The sequence below is a fragment of the Gopherus flavomarginatus genome, chromosome 20 (genome assembly GCF_025201925.1).
Source record: "Gopherus flavomarginatus isolate rGopFla2 chromosome 20, rGopFla2.mat.asm, whole genome shotgun sequence".
NCBI lineage: Eukaryota > Metazoa > Chordata > Testudines > Testudinidae > Gopherus > Gopherus flavomarginatus.
The window spans coordinates 7,794,549-7,814,528 of record NC_066636.1 but is presented as its reverse complement, the minus strand read 5'-3'; the positions used below and the strand labels follow the sequence as shown (position 1 = coordinate 7,814,528).

The following is a 19,980-nucleotide window of genomic DNA, read 5'->3' as shown; positions in this document are numbered from 1 at the left end:
AGGAGCGGGATATGAAGGGAGAGGCAGCTCCAATAAGTCTGACTCATGGGTGCCCCCTCCATATCTCAGAGCAGCTGCTGGTTAGTGAGGTCAGGCTCCAGTACTAGGAGTCTGGTCAGTTTGACGTGCTCCATGTAGATGGGCTATTTTCTTTCTTCACAAATTAGGGCATTTCCACCTCCAAACCTCCTGGGTCTGTTCCTAGAATCTAGGCCACTTAGTAAATAACTCCCAGGAGGTTTGCCACACCCTGGCCTCCTCCTTTCCCCACGCTGTGAATTTCCTGCCCCGCTCCAACCTCCAAACCAGACTCTGCAAACCTTCCCACCTCTGGTGTATTTGCTCTCCCTTTCCTCCAGCAGGAACCCACCAGCAACCCCCCGATAATCTCCACCTGGACTGACTCCACTGCAGCCATTTCTCTTTCCTGTCCCACGCCAGGTTGGGATGAGCTGGAGCAAAACATGGACGTCATTCTGCAGCCTGTCTGGGGGAGAAGGGCAGTTGTGGGCGTTTCAGAACCGGTTTTAGTTAATTTCACATCACAATTCCCCCAGGCCCTTTCCCTGCAGACAGACACCCTAGATTCTGTCATGCTGGGAAATGCTCAATCTGTTTATTACAATTTAGACCTGGCCCCTCCTGCCAGGCTAAGTCCACAGACACATTTTTAACCTCCCTTCTCCCTCCCCTCACCCCTTCTCTGAACACGAGGCTAGAAAAGAGCAGAACCAAAGGAGTCACTGTGGGGGATTCCCTCAGACACTGACCCCACGGCAGCCACACCCCAGCAGGGGGAATATGGAGTCAGGAACTGGCTTTTGCTCTGTCTGATCCTTGTTTTGTTCACTGGAAAGTGGTTCTGCCCCAGGATGCAGCAATACATGTGTCTGGGTGGACTAGAGAGCTGGAAATCTCTCCCCCACATTCATTTCTCCCACTGCCCCTTTCAGTCTCTCCTTCCCCTGTCCTCTCTCCCTGCCCCTCTGGCGGGGACAGTCCCATTCCTGGGGGCTTTGCTCTCCCATGGCTGGATTTCCTCCTGGCAACCGCTAATGGGAGGAGAAATGAGGTGGGGTTGTTTGTGCAGAGTCACTTTCTTGCCAGACCCTAGGACATTCCCTGAGGTCTTTCAGTTACCTGGAGACTCTGGCTCAGAATTTAGTAGTAACAGGGCCCAGGGCTGCCCTAGGGGGCTAGGACCAGCTGCAGAAAGTCATCCCCTGGGCCGGGCAGAGAAGAAGCTTTAATTAAGGTCACTTCCCAGCACAGAGCCCCACTGGGGGAGCAGCAGCTGCCAAGCCTGGTCTCCCAGATCACAATGGAGGCTGCAGTCTCTGACCCAGGAAGCTGAACCCCAATATCCTGAGCAGAGAGGGACAGAGCGTTTGAGCAGCTTCCCTCCTTTAGCTCTCTGGGGAGAGCAGCTAATGGGAGCCCCTCCTCACAGGGAGAATTGCTGATCTCATTTGCCCCACTGTCCATCTGGAATTACTCCTTGTCTTTCCATACAGTTACTCTGGATTAACAATTGTCTCAATGACACTAGATTTCAAAAAGAATGAGTTCAGAATGCTGTGGAAAAGACCATCGTGTAGCAGTGCTGACTCCCTTCCCACCTCCCTCACCCCCGCAGATCTAGGACAAGGACTGGGGGCACAAATTTTCCAAACGGAACCGAAAGTTCCTGCAGTTTTCAAAAGAGGAGAAAAGCAAAATCTGTGATTTCACACTAACAGTGTTTGATAAGTGGACAGAAAGTTATCACAGTGACGGCACGTGACTGGGGAATGCCGGGCAGTGCTTGGAGCCAGGACTCTGCCACAAGTTGACCAGAGAGAAGGATCATGGTTAGCAGCAGCCCCCAGACACCCCTAGTACCCAGAGCCCAGACCCCCCAGCCAGGGGCCCCAGACACCCCCCAGCCAGGGGCCCATCAGATATTCCCTGGGATGCAGCCCCCAGAGTCCCTGGCCAGGGACCCCAGATACCCCTCAAAGCCCCACCAGCCAGAGAACCCCCACCAGACCATGATTGCCAGGTTGGGAATCCCAAAGAGTTACCCCCACCAAGATCCCCCAGCAGCCAGGGACCCCCTCAAGGGACCCCCCCACTGGGAACTCAGTCCCTCACTGCCTGCCTAGGAACTTCCCCACCCTCCAGAAAGATCTACCCTGACATTTGCCTGGGACCCCCTCCTCTGCCCAGTGTGACCCCCTGATGCTTTACAGTGGGACCCCTCACTCTGCTTCCCTGGCATGCCCTCACCTAGTGCCAGGGATCCTCTCCCCCAGCTCTGTGCACTGGGCATGGCAACAAAACCAGGAACCAGCGGGGGAAGCACATACAGAGCCCCTGGCACAGAACCAGGCTCCCTCTAACCCTCTGTCCCGTCTCCCCAAGAGACACCCACCCCCACTGTTCTGCAGCCACCAGGCCTCCAGCGATACCCAGCTCCAGGACTCATAGCCTCAGGGATGGGCACATCAGAACCACCACCCCCGAAAACCCCAAACCTCCACAACCCACCAACCAGACTAGGGTACCCCCTGCCCAGCCACCCAGAGGCCTCCCCCTACCACAATGCCCCTTCAGCTGCAATGTCCCCACACAGACACCTTCCCTGCCCCTGCAAGTGTTACCTCACAGAGTGTGAGAAGTGGCTAGAAAGTTAACACCACCCTCTGCTGGCGAGTCACACAGGCAGAGGGAGCCTGGGGGGTGCTTCTTTAACAGAAGAATGGAAGGCCTGGAGGGCAAGAAAGGTCCACGGGCTGTCACTAGCAAATAATGGCCACCATGGATCCACCCCAGAGGCGGCTGCATCTTAGCACATTGGGAAACAACCTATCATATTCAATTAGAAATAAAACAACTAGAGAGAAGTGGGGCAAATGTTTGGGGTATTTTATATCAATCTTTGAGATACGCAGAGAGAACCTGTCACAAACGACATTTGATAACATGAGAGAAAACCACCAAGATCGGAGGGGATTTGATGTTGCTATTAAATAACTAGTGGAAAAGGGGGACTGTTGGACTGGATTTTGTATGACTGTCCAATACATAAACAGAATGTGATGGTCCCCCCCAGACCCAGGGCAACCATTCACGTGAGCAGCTCAGAGCCCTTTGAGGAGCTGATTTAAGGGGGGGGGAGCTGGAAGGCTCCCTGGACAATGGAAGGGGGCCGCAGGGGGATTGGGAAATGGGGTCTGGGCAGTCTCCATGGGGGATGTGCTCCTCCCTTCCCTTCCCTGCCCTGGCAGAGAACGGGCACCTCATCCCATCCCATCCCCACTCCAGGGGGAGCCATGTTCTGGGGAATGACCCAGGGCAACAATTTCCCACCCAAACAAGGACAAATCGCTGCAGATAAAATGGGTGGGAAAATCCACCCCCCATCGGAGAGATTTTAAATTGACATTTGAGAAGTATGGAGAGAAAAGGGAAAATTAGAGGCAATTAGAGAGCTGATCATTGGGGGGAGGAGGAGAATCTCCCTGGATTTTATAGCCACGTGTGATAATGAGAGAGAAAAGGGGAAATCTTGAGAGAATGTGTGTGTGGGAGGAAGTGGCAAAAACAGGGACATGATCCAGTTAACTCACCTCCTCCCCCCACCCCAGGAATGTCCTGGCTGCACAGAGACAGATCTACCCCCTCCACCCTGCAACTCCGGCTTCTCCTCCCCCCCGACACCTCCGCCCTCACACCAAAGGGGGGGGCTCTGCCAGCACCTCCCCCTGAGCTCAACTCCTGCTCCTCCCCCCAGCCCGGATTGTGCCCTTTAGCCCCCGCCCCCCCCGACCCTGCGTCCAGCTGCCTGACCGCCACCCCCGCCCATCAATTTCCTACTCAGCGCCCCCGCCCCCGCTCCCTGTTACTCCCCTGCCCCGCTCCAGCCCCGCCCCCAGCGCCCGGCGGAACGTTACGGCTGGTCCGGGCAGGGGGAAGGGCAGCGGCTTCAGCGGCTGTTACTGGGCATGCGCAGTGCCCGGGAGTAGCACATTGCTATGGGGAGCGATTTAATACACCGCCCCCCCCCGATAGGCCTCGGGCTCCCCCTCGGCCCCCCCGCCGGACCTCAGGCTCTGCCCTAGGCTCCGCCCCCCCGGGCCGGGCCCCGGGGTCCGCCCCCCACCCACGACGGCCAGGCCCCAGTCTCTGCCCCCCCGCCGGGCCCCGGCCCCCCCATCCTAGCAGGGCGGGCGGATGCTGCTGCAGCTCCACTGGGGCCGAGGCGGCTCCGATGCTCCTCCCAGGCTCCCTGGGGCAGAGTCACTTTCCCTTCCCCCAGGGTCTCTTACTCCCCGTGGGCTCCAGGTCACAATGTCCCACCGCCCTTCCCCCACCTGCAGCTCCGGCTTCTCCCCTCCCCTCCCGGCCCCGCCAACCACACCAAGGGAAAACCCCGGGCCCCAGTCTCTGTCCCCACCTGGATCCCAGCGGGGCCGGGGGCAGATCCTGGCTGCAGCTGAGAACAGCGGCTCCGCTCCGGCTCGGGCAGCTCCAGCGCTGCTGGCAGCACGTGGAGAACCAGGGAGCAGCTGCTCAGCTTGGGCTCCGCGTCACAATGTGCCAGAGCCCCGCCCCCAGGAGCTGCCCCGACCCCGGGCTGTGCCAGAGCGCCAACCCCAGGAGCTGCCCCGCCCCCGAGCTGAGCCAGAGTCCCGCCCCCAGGAGCTGCCCAGTGTTGGGTCTCTGGGCTTTGTTCTCCTGCCTCCTTCTTCCCAGCACAGCACCCCCCCTCCCAGCTGCTCCCTTCCTGTGTCTGCAAACACCCCACCCCGGGGCTGGCTGCAGCGCTCGCTGGGGCTGTCTCCAGTGGCTGAAGTTGCCTCCATCTCTGCTTCACCTGGAGAGGGAGAGATGAAGAGAGGAGATGGTCCCAGGGTGTGAAAGCAGAATCAGGGGGCAGGGAAAGAAGGACTGTTTGGAAAGGTGGTTTTTTGCGGGGGGGGGTGATCCAGAGGGAGTCAGAAGAAGTTGGGCACCCCCTGGGTGTCCCAATGTTGGCCAGGGTTTATACAGCACCTTGCACAATATGGGGTCTGATCTCAGTCATGGTCTGTGCAGCACCTGGGAGCCCTGATGTCTGTTTCCTGATCACAGGCTCTGGGAATGGAGAGAGGGAAACCTCAGCACCTGAAGGTTAATGCAGCCCTGTGTGCAACCCCTGCTAGGGTGACTGGACAGCAAATGTGAAAAACTCAGACAGGGGGTGGGGGTAATAAGCAGCTATATAAGAAAAAAGACCCAAAAATCAGGACATCCAGTCACACTAGTCCTTGCTGCTCTCATAAGGTGTCGGCTTAGAGAGGGTTTGGCTACGCTTGCAGCTGTACAGCGCTGGGAGTTAAAGCTGTCTTCCTACAGCTGTGTAGGGAAAGCGCTGCAGTGTGGACACACTGACAGCTACCAGCACTGCAGTGTGGCCACATTTGCAGCGCTGTTGGGAGTGGTGCATTATGGGCAGCTATCCCAGTGTTCAAGTGGCTGCAATGTGCTTTCAAAAGAGAAGGGTGGGGCAGAGTGTGACAGGGAGCATAGGGGAGACAGAGCGAATGGATTTTTGGAGCTGACACTGTGTCAGCTCCCTGCCTTGCAAGTTCCAACCCCTTCCCCCACCCCTCTCTCATTCACTAAATGCAAATAGCTGCCTTTGTTTTTTTCGTCACAGACCAGATAAGCAGCTGCTCCAAAACAGACCCCCCCCGTGCCCACCCGGCTGCTTCTCTCCTCAAGCAAACACCAGCTGTGGGCGTTCCAAAGGGATCCCCCTGTCTCTGCTCATTCACTGCAAACAGTAACTGTGTTTGGTTTTTAGATAAGCAGCTCTGGGAGACCCGAGCTCACAACAATACAAACAGAGGCATCACACCAAAACAAAGAGCGTTATCTCTACTTAAAAGCATTATGGGAAGTTCCGGAGGTCAGTGACAGCGTAGTAAGATTAATCACTGTTTACACTGGCACCCCAGCTCTGCAGCACCAGCTCTGTTCTCTTTATTCCTCTCGTCGAGGTGGAGTACAGCCAGCGCTGTAGCCAGGGAGATACAGTGCTGTATGTGCCTTGCCAGTGTGGACGGGGAGTAAGTTACAGCGCTGTAAAGCCACCACCAGCGCTGCAACTCTCCAGTGTAGCCAAGGCCTGAGTTATAGTAATAAAGAGCAAAGAGTCCTGTGGCACCTTATAGACTAACAGACGTATTGGAGCATGAGCTTTCGTGGGTGAATACCCACTTCGTCAGATGCAACAATAGTCCCATATGGGCTAGTCAGGATTTCTGGTTTTCATCCAGGTGGCCTGGGTTCAACTTCTGGTGTGGGAACAGTGCAGAGCTTTTGCCCAGAGTGGAGACAGGAATGGAAAGGGATCCTGCCAGCAGGGGAGTTAGACAGTGTGGGGAGGGAATACCAGAAGTGGGGGTGGAGCAGTGGTCTGGGGGAAGATGAGGGAAGGATCCCAGCAGTGTGGGAAGTTGACAGCCTGGAGAGCACAGGCCTGGCATGGGGACCTGGAAGAGTGAATGTGTCCCTCTAAACCCATCAACTGCAGACTAGGCAGGCTTGGAAGAATTACCTATTTGTTGGTAAATGTCAATTTCTGTGTAAACACACAACCCAATGGCAAAATATTTCCATCGATAATCATCAAAATTGACAGATGGGCAAAGTAAGAAACATGCTGCTTGAGAACTTACCCTGTTGTAGGAACAGCAGTGACCTGTGTGCTCTGTATAACCTGTATGCTCAAAAGGTCTGTTACACTCCCCCCCGCCCTTGTCTCCTCTCCCTCTTTGAATGCCTATGAAGTAGCTTTCCCTCTCTCCTTTGTACCTCCAGTGAATGCCCTTTGCCCAGCCCGTCTGGCCAGTGGTTCGCTGTGTTACATTCCATCGTGCCTCGAGGAGACTTACCTTCATCGCACTGTCCATCACTGCACTGTGGGACACTTACCTTAAAGGATCCTGACATCTCCACTGCCAGGCCTGTCCTGGGAGCATGAATATGGGAGTGTGAGTGTCACACCCCCCTACCCATCTTCTTTGGCCTATCCTGGGAGTGTGACACCCTCCCTCCTCCCTTCTTTTGAGCTTAGCTATCAATATAATACATGTGCTGTTTTCTACCAAACTCTGGGGGGTCATTAGTCCTCCCTAAGCTTACTAGCTGACCCAATTTTGGGTTACAGAAGTAACATTGTTTGATCTGTTATTGTACTAAAGGGGGAAAGAGTTGTCTGTAAAGGAGGATGAAGATTAAATGCATCTCCTAAGGATGGGATTTGAACCCATAAGTGCAGAGCACAATGGATTAGCAGTCTATCATTTTAACCACTTGGCCACCTCGCCTGAGCTATCAGGAAAGGGACAGGAGGAGAAATCTAAGGCCGGCAGAGATAGGGACACTAAGGAGTTTTTAAATACTAAGCGGAAGCAGGGTATGAATGAGCTCCCCCCTCACATCTAGTGAGGAGCTGGGAAAGACTTCAGGAACAGACCGTGTTTGCATAGACACACCTACTCTGCCTAGCTATGCAGCATGATGGGGCCGCTTCCCCAAAATGACCAGTTTGGATGGTGGTGGGTTACAAATCACTTTAGGATTGAGTGGAATGAAATGTTATTCTCCTTCCTGTATGAGTGAGGGCAGCAGAACATACCTAGTCCATCCTGATGGAGGGGTAGGTGGGTGAGGAATAGCTTTTATTGGACTGCAGAGAAGTGATTGAGGATGTCACCCTAAACCAATGGTCCCCAAACATTTCACACTGTGCCCTCTTAGCCATGGCTGTGGCCTCTCCGAAGCCACTGTCGAGAACCGTGGCTGGGAGTGGGGCTGTTGCTTGCTGAGGAGTGGGGTGCAGACAGGGGTAGGGGGTCGAGGCCAGGCTGGAAGCCAGAGGCCTAGGCTGAGGGTGGGGTTGGGGAAGAGCTGGGACAGAGTAGGGCTGAGTTTTGCTCTCTCCCTGCCCTCCATGGGGGTTGGCTCAGGCCCTGAGGTGCCCCAATTAATCTTCCTCTGTGTCCCCCTAGAAGTCATGCCCCATATTATGGGGACCACTGACCCCTACTCGCTAAGCAGGGGCTAGTGATGCCAAAACCCAGGGAAAGGGAGAACAAATGTGGGGGCCCCAGCACCGGAACCATGCCCCCACTTCTGTCTCTGGCTCTGCCCCCTTCCACCCATGGCCCCATGCACTGTCCCCTCTGTTTTACCCGTTCCCACACTGGCCCCACTCTATCACTCCTTTACCCCTGCCCCGCTGCGGCCCTGAAACCAGAGAAGCTCTGTGCTCCTGCTGCAGCTCCCGGGCCCTAGCAGGGAGTGGGAGCTCCTCCGGCCCTGAGGCTGACATGGCGGAGACTTTTCCAGAGGGACTCAATTTGGCTAGGGACCCTAGTCATGGGCCCTACTGTTCCCTTGGCAGTGCAAGGTTTGGGGAGGCTGAGCCCCCCCGAGCCTCCATTATGAGCCGCCCAGGCTACCACTGCTCAGTGGGTGGCCCGTCTCTCTGTGTTTTCTGCTGCTTGTGCTGGGGAGCCTAGCCAGCACTAGGGGTGGGGCCTCCCAGTAGTCGCCCAGGGCTCCAGAAGGTCAAAGGGCACCGTGTGGCAGTGTAAAGGTGCTCACTGCTCTCCCCTGCCCCAATGCTCCTCCTTGGGCCCATAGAGGGTTGGGGGGAGCAAGGAGCAACACTATGTGCTCCATGCTTCCTGGTCACTTTCCCCACCTGGGCTGTGCTGTGAGGGGAGCATCAGAAGCTGCTGCTCTCTGCTCTCCCCTTATGCAGCCCAGCTGAGGAAAGTGACCTGGATGCAGGGAGCTCGGATGATCTCGCTTCTTGCCCCCACATCCCACAGCCCCTAGGGGTGCCTGGAGGAGCAGCGTTCCAGGGAGGAGTGGGGGGTAGCAATGCCAGCTGCTCCATGCACACAGGTCAGTGTCCCCACATGGGCGCAGGAGGAGGTGCAGGAGTTTCTGTGATGCCTATTCTATCAATATCGTCACTCAATACCAGGCACTCAAATTCACCCATCTTAGTACTTAGACATATAGCATTTGTATTTAAGCATTTATAAAATGTGTCCCATTTTAGCTGTCTGCTATTACGTGATGTAATTGAGGGAGACTCTTTCATTTCACTGTTTCTCATCAGATCCTACCTTTACATTATCATTTTCCATCCTCTCCTCCTTACTAGGCTATAGAGAATCCCTGTGAATAGTTCCTCTCCTAACGGATGTCTCTGTCTGAACCCTGTGCTCCTCAGCGCCTGTCGGCTTTCCCCCAGCTCTGAGGCTGTGTCTACACTGCGCACCTTACCATGGCGCAGCTGTGCCACTCTAACCGTGCCGTTGTAAGGTGAGCTGTGTGGCCATCCTTATCGCTGGGAGAGAGCTTCCCCGGCAACAAAACCAAACCACCTCCAACGAGTGGCAGGAGCTTCGTCACCGGGAGCACAGCTCCACCTACAAAGCGCTGTTCACACTGCTGCTTTGCATGGCTCAAATTTTGGCATTCGGGGAGTGTTTTTTCTCACCCCTGAGCGACAAAATTTTTAACAACAAAAGCCTAAGTTTAAAAAAAAACTCCTCTGCAACCTATTTAATTTTACCTTGATACAACCTTTGTACTGTCTCCAGTTTTCTTGCCCAAAGTCCCCCAGGAAAAGGAAAACAACCAGCAGTGGAACCAGTAGGAAACCCAGTAATAGAACTCAGGAAACCTCGGGGTGTGCTAGGCTGACCAGATGTCCTGATTTAATAGGGACAGTCCGAATTTTGGGGTCTTTTTCTTATCTAGGATCCTATTACCCCCCATCCCATCCCGATTTTTCACACTTTCTGTCTGGTCACCCTAGGGTGTGCATGTGTGGATCCCAACTGCTCCCTGCCCCCCTCATTGAAGCAGATGTGCAGGGTTACTGCCCTGGGAACTGCAGGGCACCAGTGGACATGGGGTTGGCTGGAGGCAGGGTCTGGCTGCAGCCAGGACAAGGGATGCGGGGCCTGCTGGCTTCAGGCAAGGGGGTGCATCAGAGGTTGGCTGGAGACAGGGCAGGGGGTATGGAGCTGGCTGCAGACAGGGGTGCAGGGCTGGTGCAGGCTGGAGAGGTGTGGGGGCTGGCTGGCTTTGGGCAGGGCCACAGGGGGGTGCGGCAGGAGTTGGCTGGAGACAGGGCAGGGGGTGTGTCAGGAGCTGGCTGCAGGGCTGGCTGCAGGCAGGGCAGGGAGGATGCGCCTGGTGCGGGCAGGGCAGAAGGTGCAGGGCTGGCTGGAGACAGAGACTGGCTGTGGGCAGGGCAGGGCAGGGGGTGCAGGGCTGGCTGCAGTCAGGGCATGGGGCAGGGCCGGTGCAAGAATGTTTCTTGCCCTAGGCGAAACTTCCACCTTGCGCCGTCCCCCCCTGCGCCGCCGCCCTGATGCGCCCCACCCGTGGCAGCTCCCCTCCTCTACCCTGAGGCATCCCTCTTGTGGCAACTCTCCCGCTCTGCCCTGTGGCACCCCCCTTGCCCTAGCTCACCCCTGCTCTTAGCACAAGCACCCTAAGCACACCGTGGCCACTTCACTTCTCCCGCCTCCCAGGCTTGCGGCCCCTAAGCCTGCCAGGCAGTCAAGCACCCTCCTCTGAGCCACAGCAGCCCTGACAGTTGACAATAGAGGCACCTTAGCTCCTGAGTTCCTTCAATGTGTCCCCCTCCGGGGTCCAGCTCCGATCACCAGATACTCAGGATATGTCTATACCACCTGCCGAATCGGTGGGCAGCGATCGATCCAGCGGGGGTCGATATATCGCGTCTAGTGTAGATGCAACATATCGAGTGCTCTCACCTCGACTGCTGTACTCCAGCTTGGTGAGAGACACAGGCAGAGTCTACGGGGAGCTGCAGCAGTCGACTCACCGCGACTGTGACATTATAAGTATAATTTAATATCTCATTGAAAGGTGACAGGGCCAGAAAGAGTTAATTAACTCACCTCACCGACTGATCTGACCCATGGGTGAACCTTAAGAACTGGTTAGCAAGTTATGTAAATGAACAGAGCTTTGAAATGCAAGTCTGCATTGTTAGAGGTAGAAGGGGAGATGTTTGCTCAGATCTTGTGATGTAGGCAAACAAGTCTTGTCTATTGCTACAGTTTTAATTCAAAGAGCAAAAAAGGAATATTAACATTAATGATGATACTTGAGTGAAATAGTATTATTGTCTATATGTCTCTTTGAAGGTTGTGGTAACCTGTATCTGAACTGTTGAATGAATAAATTACTTTGTACTAATTGCCAGGATGCTTGGAAGGAGAGTTAAGCCTATTGTCTTCTGAGGCCGAAAGGCTGCTGGAAATGTATAAGAACCCTGGGACACGATCCTTCTTCATCTCAGATCTGCTTTGGGTTTCAAGAGGGGGAAACCTTAAGCCACAAGGATTGAGATCCCCAGTCATTGACTGGAGCCACCCTGAATATGGAAATTGGACTATAACCTATGGACTATTTCTAAAACAACTTTCGGCAACTACAAGCTCACCTCTACTATGTACCTGAACCTCAAGAATTGAATTCAGGTCGATATGTCTATTAATCTTTTAATCAACACTCTGTCTCTTTTCTTTTCTAATGAATTTTAGTTTAGTTAATAAGAATTGGCTATAGCATGTATTTTAGGTAAGATATAAGTTATAATTGAACCTGGATATGTAGCTGATCCTTTGGGATCAGAAGAATCTTTTCTTTAACATGATGAAGTAAGATTTTCAGGAATCATCATCATATCTGACAGGTGTGTCTGGACGGAGGCCTGAGGCTGGGTACTTTAAGGGAACTGCGTGGTTTAAACTTCTAACTAACCAGTGAGGTACTACAGAAGCTGTTTTGTGTTGGCTTGGTAAATCTAAGTATCGGAATAACCAGCAGTGTTTGGAATTTGTCTGTCCTGTTTTGTTTGCGGTTCACCCTGATTGAGTGACCTCAGCTGGCTCCCACGGGCAGCACCATCACACCTACATCCAGGCTGTAGGTGTCCGGGGGATCTTAGGGGCCTTGGGGTGCACAGATACCTACGTCCAGGCTGTAGAGGTCCCTGGGGGGCTTAGAGAGTTTTGGGGGAGGGCACAGATACCAATCTCCAGGCTCTAGGGGTCCCAGGGGGGCTTAGGGGGTTCGTGGGGGGCACATATTCGTACATCCAGGCTTTAGTGGTACCAGGGGGGCTTAGAGGGTTAGTGGGGGGCATAGATACCTACGTCCAGGCTGGAGGCATCCTGGGAGTCTTAGGGCATTTTTGGTGGCCCAAGATACCTATGTCCAGGCTGTACGGGTACCAGGGGGTCTTAGGGGTTTGGGTGGGCACAGATACGTATGTCCAGGCTGTATCAGTCCCAGGGGGGGTTAGAGGTTTCATGAGGGGCACAGATATCTACGTCCAGATTGTAGCTGTCCCGGGGGGTTTAGTTGGTTTGTGGGGGTACAAATACCTACATCCAGGTTGTAGGGGTTCCTGGGGGGTGAGGGGGTTTCTGAGGGGCACATATACTCACGTGCACACTGGAGTGTCCCGGGGGGCTATTGGAGTCCCTATAGGGCACAGATACAAATGTCCTGGCTGTATAGGTACCTGGGGGCCTTAGGGGGCTTGTGAGGGGCACCGATACCTAAGTTCAGGCTGGAGGGGTCTCCGGGGGTCTTAGGTATTTGGTGGGGGGCACAGATACCTACATCCAGGCTGCAGGGGTCCTGGAGGGGCTTAGGGTCTGTCACGGAGTGTGGGGGAGTCCAGTCCTGCACCCCTCTTCCTGGGACTCAAAGTGACTATCAGCCAGCCAGTAAAACAGAAGGTTTATTGGACAACAGGAGCGAAAGATACAGCAGTACTTGAAGGCACAAGCAGGATCCCGCAATCAAGTCCTTCTGGGGCTTCAGGAAACTTAGTTCTCAGTTTGGGATTCCCTGAATTCCAACCACCCAGACCAAAACCGAAACTGAACTAACCCAACTCTCTGCAGCCAGCCCCTTCTTTTGTCCAGCTTCCTGGGCAAAGGTGCTGACCCCCTCCCTCCTGCCTAGCTCAGGTTACAGGCTGAGCACGTGTCCGGTCGTAAGGTCACCTGCTGCTCTCCCATCCCCCACACAGACAGCCCCTACTCCATCACAGTAATGCCCAGAGCATTTCCCGCATGGAGCAACAGTGACACCGTGTGGCCACGCAGGGTAATGCACAGAGCATTTCCCTCACAGAGCAACAGTGACACCATGTGGCCATATAGGGTAACGCACAGAGTATTTCCTGCATGGAGCAACAGTGACACCGTGTGGCCACGCAGGGTAATGCACAGAGCTTTTCCTGCATGGAGCAACAGTGACACCATGTGGCCATGAAGGGTAATGCACAAATCACTTCCTGCATGGAGCAACAGTGACACTGTGTGGCCACGAAGGGTAATGCACAGATCACTTCCTGCATAGAGCAACAGTGACACCATGTGGAGACGCAGGGTAGTACACAGAGCATTTCCCTCATGGTGTAACAGTGACACCATGTGGCCACGCAGGGTAATGCACAGAGCATTTCTTACATGGAGCAACAGTGACACCGTGTGGCCACTCAGGGTAATGCACAGAGCATCACACCTACGTAGATGCTTTAGAGATCCCTGGGGGGCTTAGGGGTCATGGGGGGTGCACAGATAGCTACGTCTAGGCTGGAGGCATTCCGGTTGGTATTAGGGGCTTCATGGAGGACACAAATATCTACTTCCGGGCTGGAGAGGTCCCTGTACGGCTTAGGGGGTTGTGGTGAGCACAAATACATAGGTCCAGGCTGTAGTGGTCCCTGGGGGTTTAGGAAGTTGGTGAGGGGCACAAGAACCTACGTATGGTCTGGAGGGGTCCCTGGGGGACTTAAGGGGTTGTGATTGTGCAGATACCTACGTCACAGTTGGAGCTGGCCCTGGGGATCTTAGGGTGTTTGTGCCTCATACACACACCTACAAACAGGCTGGTGGGGCCCCTATTTGTCTTAGGGGGCTTGTTGGGGGCAGAGATACCTATGTCCAGGCTGGAGAAGTCCTGGGGAGGCTTAGGGGGTTCCTGGAGGTCACAAATATCCACAACCAGGCTGGAGGGGTTCTGGTGGTAATAGGGAGATGTGGAGGGGCACAGATACCTATTTCGAGGCTGTAAGGGTCCCGGGGTTACTTTTGGGCATTTTGGGGTACAGATACCTACGTCCATGCTGTAGGGATCGCTGGGAGGATCAGTGGTTTCGTGAGGGTGCACAGATACCTATGTCCAGGGTATAAGGATCCGGGGTGGGGCTTAGGGGTTTGTGGGGGACACAGATACCTTCATCCAGGCAAGAGGGATCCTGGGGGCCTTAGGCAGTTTGTGTTGGGCACAGATACCTGCGTCTAGGCTAGAGGCATTCCGCGGGGCTTAGGGGGGTTGTGAGGGCACAGTTAACTATGTTGAGGCTGGAGAGGTCCCATCGTGGCCTAGGAGGGTTATGGGGGGCACAGATACCTGCGTCTAGGCTGGAGGGGTTTGGGGGGTCTTAGGAGGGTTGTGGGAGCACAGATACCTATGTCCATGCTGGAGGGGTCCCGTCGTCGCTTAGGGGATTCGTGGGGTCAGAGATACCTATGTCTAGGCTGGAGGGGTTCTGGGGGGGATTAGGTGTTTTGGGGGGGAACAGATACCTATGTCCCGATTGTAGGGGGCCCTGGGTAGCTTAGGCGGTTTGTGGGGATCACAGATACAAACATCCATGCTGTAGGGGTCCCGAGGGTCTTTGTGTGGCTCTGGGGGTCACAGATACCTACCTACAGGCTGGAGGGGTCCTGTGGGTCTTAGGGGGTTTGTGGGGCATACAATGCCTACATCTGGGCTTGTGGGTTCCCTGGGGGGCTTAGAGGTTTGTGGGGAGCACAGATACCTTTATCCAGGATAGATGGGTCCCGGTGGGATTAGGGGGTTGTGGGGGGCACAGATACCTATGTAAGCAGAAGCAGGATGAACTCTACCCTGACATCTGGTGGTGAATTATGGCGAGTGTGGAAAAGAATTTCAGGGGCTGATCGTGTTTGCATAGGCACACCCACCCCACCTGACACGGCCACGGCAGCCTGGGATGGTTGCTTTGGCAGCTGTGATATCCCGTTTATTTGTTGTTGGGGCATGAGATGTGGAGTATTGTCACCCTGATTGTGTGGATGAGGAACTGTGAAACTGCTTTGAGACAGTGATTCTCACCACCAATTGAGTGGCACTCGCTAGACAAGGGAGTGGGCTCCTTGGATGAGCTAGAGTCACCAATTGCACTTTTTTTCTTTTAACAGTTGAATAGCAGTGTTGATTTTTGATTCTTTTAAGAGTTGAATTTCTAGGTTCTTGAGTTGAAATCACTGAAAAGATGTGTTAGCTTGTGGGGGAGTTTGAGACTGTATTGCAGAGCACAGTAGCTGGCAGACAGGAGCAGTTTGTGGGAGTGGCCCATGGAGTGAGGTGAGTCTAGCAGTTTTGGGGGACAGCTGGAGTAGAACACAGGTCAGCTTTCAGAGCAGCTGGTGGACCGAGCTGAGCAGTTTGTGGGGAAGGCAAAAGCAGAATCCCATGGAGAGGCAGAGCAGTCGGCAGTGGACCACATAAGGTGCCCCTTTCTGCTCAAGCTGGCAGGGGGAAAAACCCTGCAGATAGACTCTTGAACTCTGGGGCTACGGGACTGTGGGTGATTTTGGGGTTACTGGACTCTTGAAACATTGGAGATATTGGACTTTGGAGCCTTGGGGTGATTTGGGGATTGCTGGACTCATGAGCCCAGGGAAAAGGACACGGCCTAGTTGAGGTGTTTTCCCAATTTAATGCTATGTTGTTTATCTCACGTTATTAAACATTTTCTGCTACACCCAGACTCTGTGCTTGCAAGAGGGGAAATATTGCCTCTTTGAGGCACCTAGGGGTGCGTATGTAAAATTTTCCCATGTCCCTGGGTGGGGGCTCGAGCTGGTTTGCATTACATTGTAGGCAAGGGACCCCTATGTATTGAACCCAGTCCTTGCTGCTATCAGTTCAGCCTGGCAGAAGGGTTCCACCTACGTCCAGGCTCAAGGGGTCCCTGGGGGGCTTAGGGAGTTCGTGGGGGGCACAGATATCTAGGTCCAGGCTGTAGGGGTGGGGGGGGCTCAGAAGTTTGGTGGGGGGCACAGATACCTACGTCCAGGCTGCAGGGGTCCCAGAGGGGCTTAGGGGGTGTCACGGAGTGTGGTGGAATCTGGCCCTGCACCCCTCTTCCTGGGACACACAGTGACTCAGCCAGCCAGTAAAACAGAAGGTTTTTTTGGCCAACAGGAATGAAGGGTACAGCAGAGCTTTTGGGCACAACCAGGACCCCTCAATCGAGTCCTTCTGGGGGTTCAGGAAGCTTAGTTCCCAGTTTGGGATTCCCTGAATTCCAACAACCCAGCTCCAAACCAAAACTGAACTAACTCCCTCCTGCCAGCCCCTTCCTTTGTTCAGCTTCCTGGGCAAAGGTGCTGACCCCCTCCCCGCTGCCTAGCTTAAGTTACAGGCTTAGGTCCTGTCCCTCACCTAAAGTCACCCGCTGCTCTCCCATCCCCCACACAGACAGTCCCTACTCCATCACAGTAATGCCCAGAGCATTTCCCGCATGGAACAACAGTGACACCATGTGGCCACTCAGGGTAATGCACAGAGCATCACACCTACGTAGAGGCTGTAGAGATCCCTGGGGGCTTAGGGGTCATGGGAGGTACAGATAGCTACGTCCAGGCTGGAGGCATTCTGGGGGGCTTAAGGGGGTTCGTAGGGTCTCAGATACCTACGTCCAGGATGGTCGGGACTCTGGGGGAGTTGGGGGGGTTGTGGGGGGCATAGGTACTTGCGTCCAGGCTGTAGAGGTCCTGGTGGGGATTAAGGGCTTCCTGGAGGACACCAATATCTACGTCCGGGCTGGAGAGGTCCCTGGACGGCTTAGAGGTTGTGGTGAGCACAGTGATCCCTGGGGGTTTAGGAACCTGGTGAGGGGCACAGATACCTATGTTTGTCCTGGAGGGGTCCCTGGGGGGGCTTAGTGGTATTGTAGGGGACACAGATACCTAGGTCCAGGCTATAGGCATTCTGGGGGGGCTTAGGGATTTGGGGGGCACAGATACCTACATCCAGGCTGGAGGGGTCCCGCGGGGCTTAGGGGGGTTGTGGGGGGCACAGCTATGTACGTCCAGGCTGGAGAGGTTCCAGGGAGTATAAGGAATTTTTGTGGACAGCAGAGATACCTATCTCCAGGATCTATGGGTCCCTGGGGGGCTTAGGGTTTTTTTGGGAGGCACAGATAACTATGTCCAGGTTGGAGTGGTTCCTGGGGGGTTTAGAGGGTTCCTGGGGGGCACAGATACCTAGGTCCATGCTGTAGGGGTCCCCGGGTGGATTAGGGGTTTTCTGAGGGGTACAGATACATACGTCTAGGCTGTAGGGGTCCCTGGGAGGCTTAGCGGGTTTGTGGGGGACAGCGATACCTAAGTCCAGGCAATAGGGCTTCCAGGGGGAATTAGTGTGTTGGGGGGGCACAGATACCTAGATCCAGGCTGGAGGGTTCCCGATGGGGGGGGGGCTTAGGCAGTTTGTGTTCGGCAAAGATACCTACCTCCAGGCTGGAGGGGTGTCTCGGCACTTAGGGATTGTGGGGGGGCACAGATACCTCCGTCCAGGCTGGAGGGTCCCTGGGGAGCTTAGCGGGTTCGTAGGGGGCACAGAAACCTAAATCCAGGCTGGAGGGATCCGGGGGGGGCTTATGGGGTTCAGGGGGCACAGATACTTATCTCTAGGCTGTAGGGGTCCCTGGTGGGCTTAGGGGGTTTTGGGGGGGCCCAGATACCTAAGTCCATGCTATAGGCGTCCCTACAGGTGCTTATGGGTTCATGGGGTGCACAGATACTTATGTCCAGGCTGGAGGGGGCAGGGGGGTTGGGGTTTCATGGGGGGCACAGATACGAACCTCCAGGCTGTAGAAGTCCCAGGGGGGCTGTGGGGGTACAGATACCTACATCTAGGCTGGAGGGGTCCTGGGGGGTATAGAGGGTTTGTGGGGGGCACAGATACCTAGGTGCAGGCTGTCGGTGTCCCGAGGAGATTAGGCAGTTCACTGGGGGCTCAGATACATCCAGGCTGGATGTGTCCCGAGGAGCTTAGGGGGTTCGTGCGGTGCTCAGACACCTGTGTCCAGGCTGTAGGGATCCCTGGGGGCTTAGGGGGTTCGTGGGGGTCACAGGTAGTTACGTCCAGGCTGAAGGGGTCACTGGGACGTTTAGGGTGGTTGTGGGAGCCTAAGTCCAGGCTAAAGGGGTAATGGGAGTGCTTAAGGGATCGGGGCTGACACAGATACCTACGTCCAGGGTCTAGGGGTCCCGAGGAGATTGGGGGTTGAGGGGGGAACAGATACCTACGTCATAGCTGGAGGTGTCTTGGGTGGTTTAGGAGGTTCGTTGGAGTCACAGATACCTAAGTCCAGGCTGTAGGGGTTCCTGGGGCTTTCAGGGATTTCTGGGGGTCACAGATACCTACGTGCAGACTGGAGGGGTCCTGGAGCGCTTAGGAGATTTATGGGGGGCACAGATACCAACATACTGGCTGTAAAGGTCCCTGGGGGGCTTTGCGGGTTCGGGGGGCACAGATACCAATGTCCTGGCTGTAGATGTTCCTGGGGTACATAGAGGGGCTGTGGTCGCACATAACCCTACATCCAGGCTGTCGGGGTCCCGGGGGCCCCTGGCCAAATTGGGTCCCCCTGGAAGAGTCTCCCTCACGGTGGCCCCAGGGCTGGAGGAGCTCCCACTCCCTGATACGGCCCAGAGGCTGCAGCAGGGGCACAGAGCTTCTCTGGTGTCAGGGCCACAGCGGGGCAGGGGTAAAGGAGTGAGACCAGAGAAGCTCTGTGCCCCTGCTGCAGCCCCCAGGTAATAGAAGGGAGTGGGAGCTCTTCCAGTCCTGGGGCCACCGTGAAGGAACATCTACAGCCAGGACATTGGTATCTGTGCCCCCCATAAGCCACCTAATCCCCACGGGAACCCCTACAGCCAGGATGTTGGTATCTGTCCCCCCATAAATCTCCTAAGCCCTCTGGAACCCTTCCAGTCTGAACGTAGGTATCTGTGACCCCCAGAAATCCCCGAATGCCCCAGGAACCCCTACAGCCTGGACTTAGGTATCTGTGACTCCAACGAACCTCCTAAACCACCCAGGACCCCTTCAGCTAGGACGTAAGCATCTGTTCCCCCCTCAACCCCCAATCCCCTCGGGACCCCTAGACCCTGGACGTAGGTATCTGTGTCCGCCCCGATCCCCTAAGCACCCCCATTACCCCTTTAGCCTGGACGTAGGTATCTGTGCTCCCACAAACCCCCTAAACGTCCCAGCGACCCCTTCAGCCTGGAAGTCCCTATCTGTGACCCCCACGAACCTCTAACCCCCCAGGGATCCCTACAGCCTGGACACAGGTGTCTGAGCACCCCACAAACCCCTAAGCTCCTCGGGATACATCCAGCCTTGATGTATCTGAGCCCCCAGTGTACCGCCTAATCTCCTCGCGACACCGACAGCCTGCACCTAGGTATCTGTGCCCCCCACAAACCCCCTATACCCCCCAGGACCCCTCCAGACTAGATGTAGGTATCTGTACCCCCACAGCCCCCCTGGGACTCCTACAGCCTGGAGGTTCGTATCTGTGCCCCTCATGAAACCCCAACCCCCCCTGTCCCCTCAAGACTGGACATAAGTATCTGTGCACCCCACGAACCCATAAGCACCTGTAGGGACGCCTACAGCATGGACTTAGTTATCTGGGGCCCCCCAAAACCCCCTAAGCCCACCAGGGACCCCTATAGCCTAGAAATAAGCATCTGTGCTCCCTGAACCCCATAAGCCCCCCCTGGACCCATCCAGCCTGGACTTAGGTATCTGTGCCCC

The 19,980-nt window shown here is 55.3% G+C and overlaps 1 protein-coding gene and 1 long non-coding RNA gene across 2 annotated transcripts in view; one reads left to right on the top strand and one right to left on the bottom strand.

Moving 5' to 3' along the window:
• The window catches only part of LOC127037812 (zinc finger protein 333-like), a 1,302,204-nt gene that overhangs the window by 846,622 nt on the left and 435,602 nt on the right, over positions 1-19,980 (bottom strand). The gene's annotated exons all lie outside the window — the stretch shown is intronic.
• The window catches only part of LOC127037876 (uncharacterized), a 216,318-nt gene that overhangs the window by 187,115 nt on the left and 9,223 nt on the right, over positions 1-19,980 (top strand). The gene's annotated exons all lie outside the window — the stretch shown is intronic.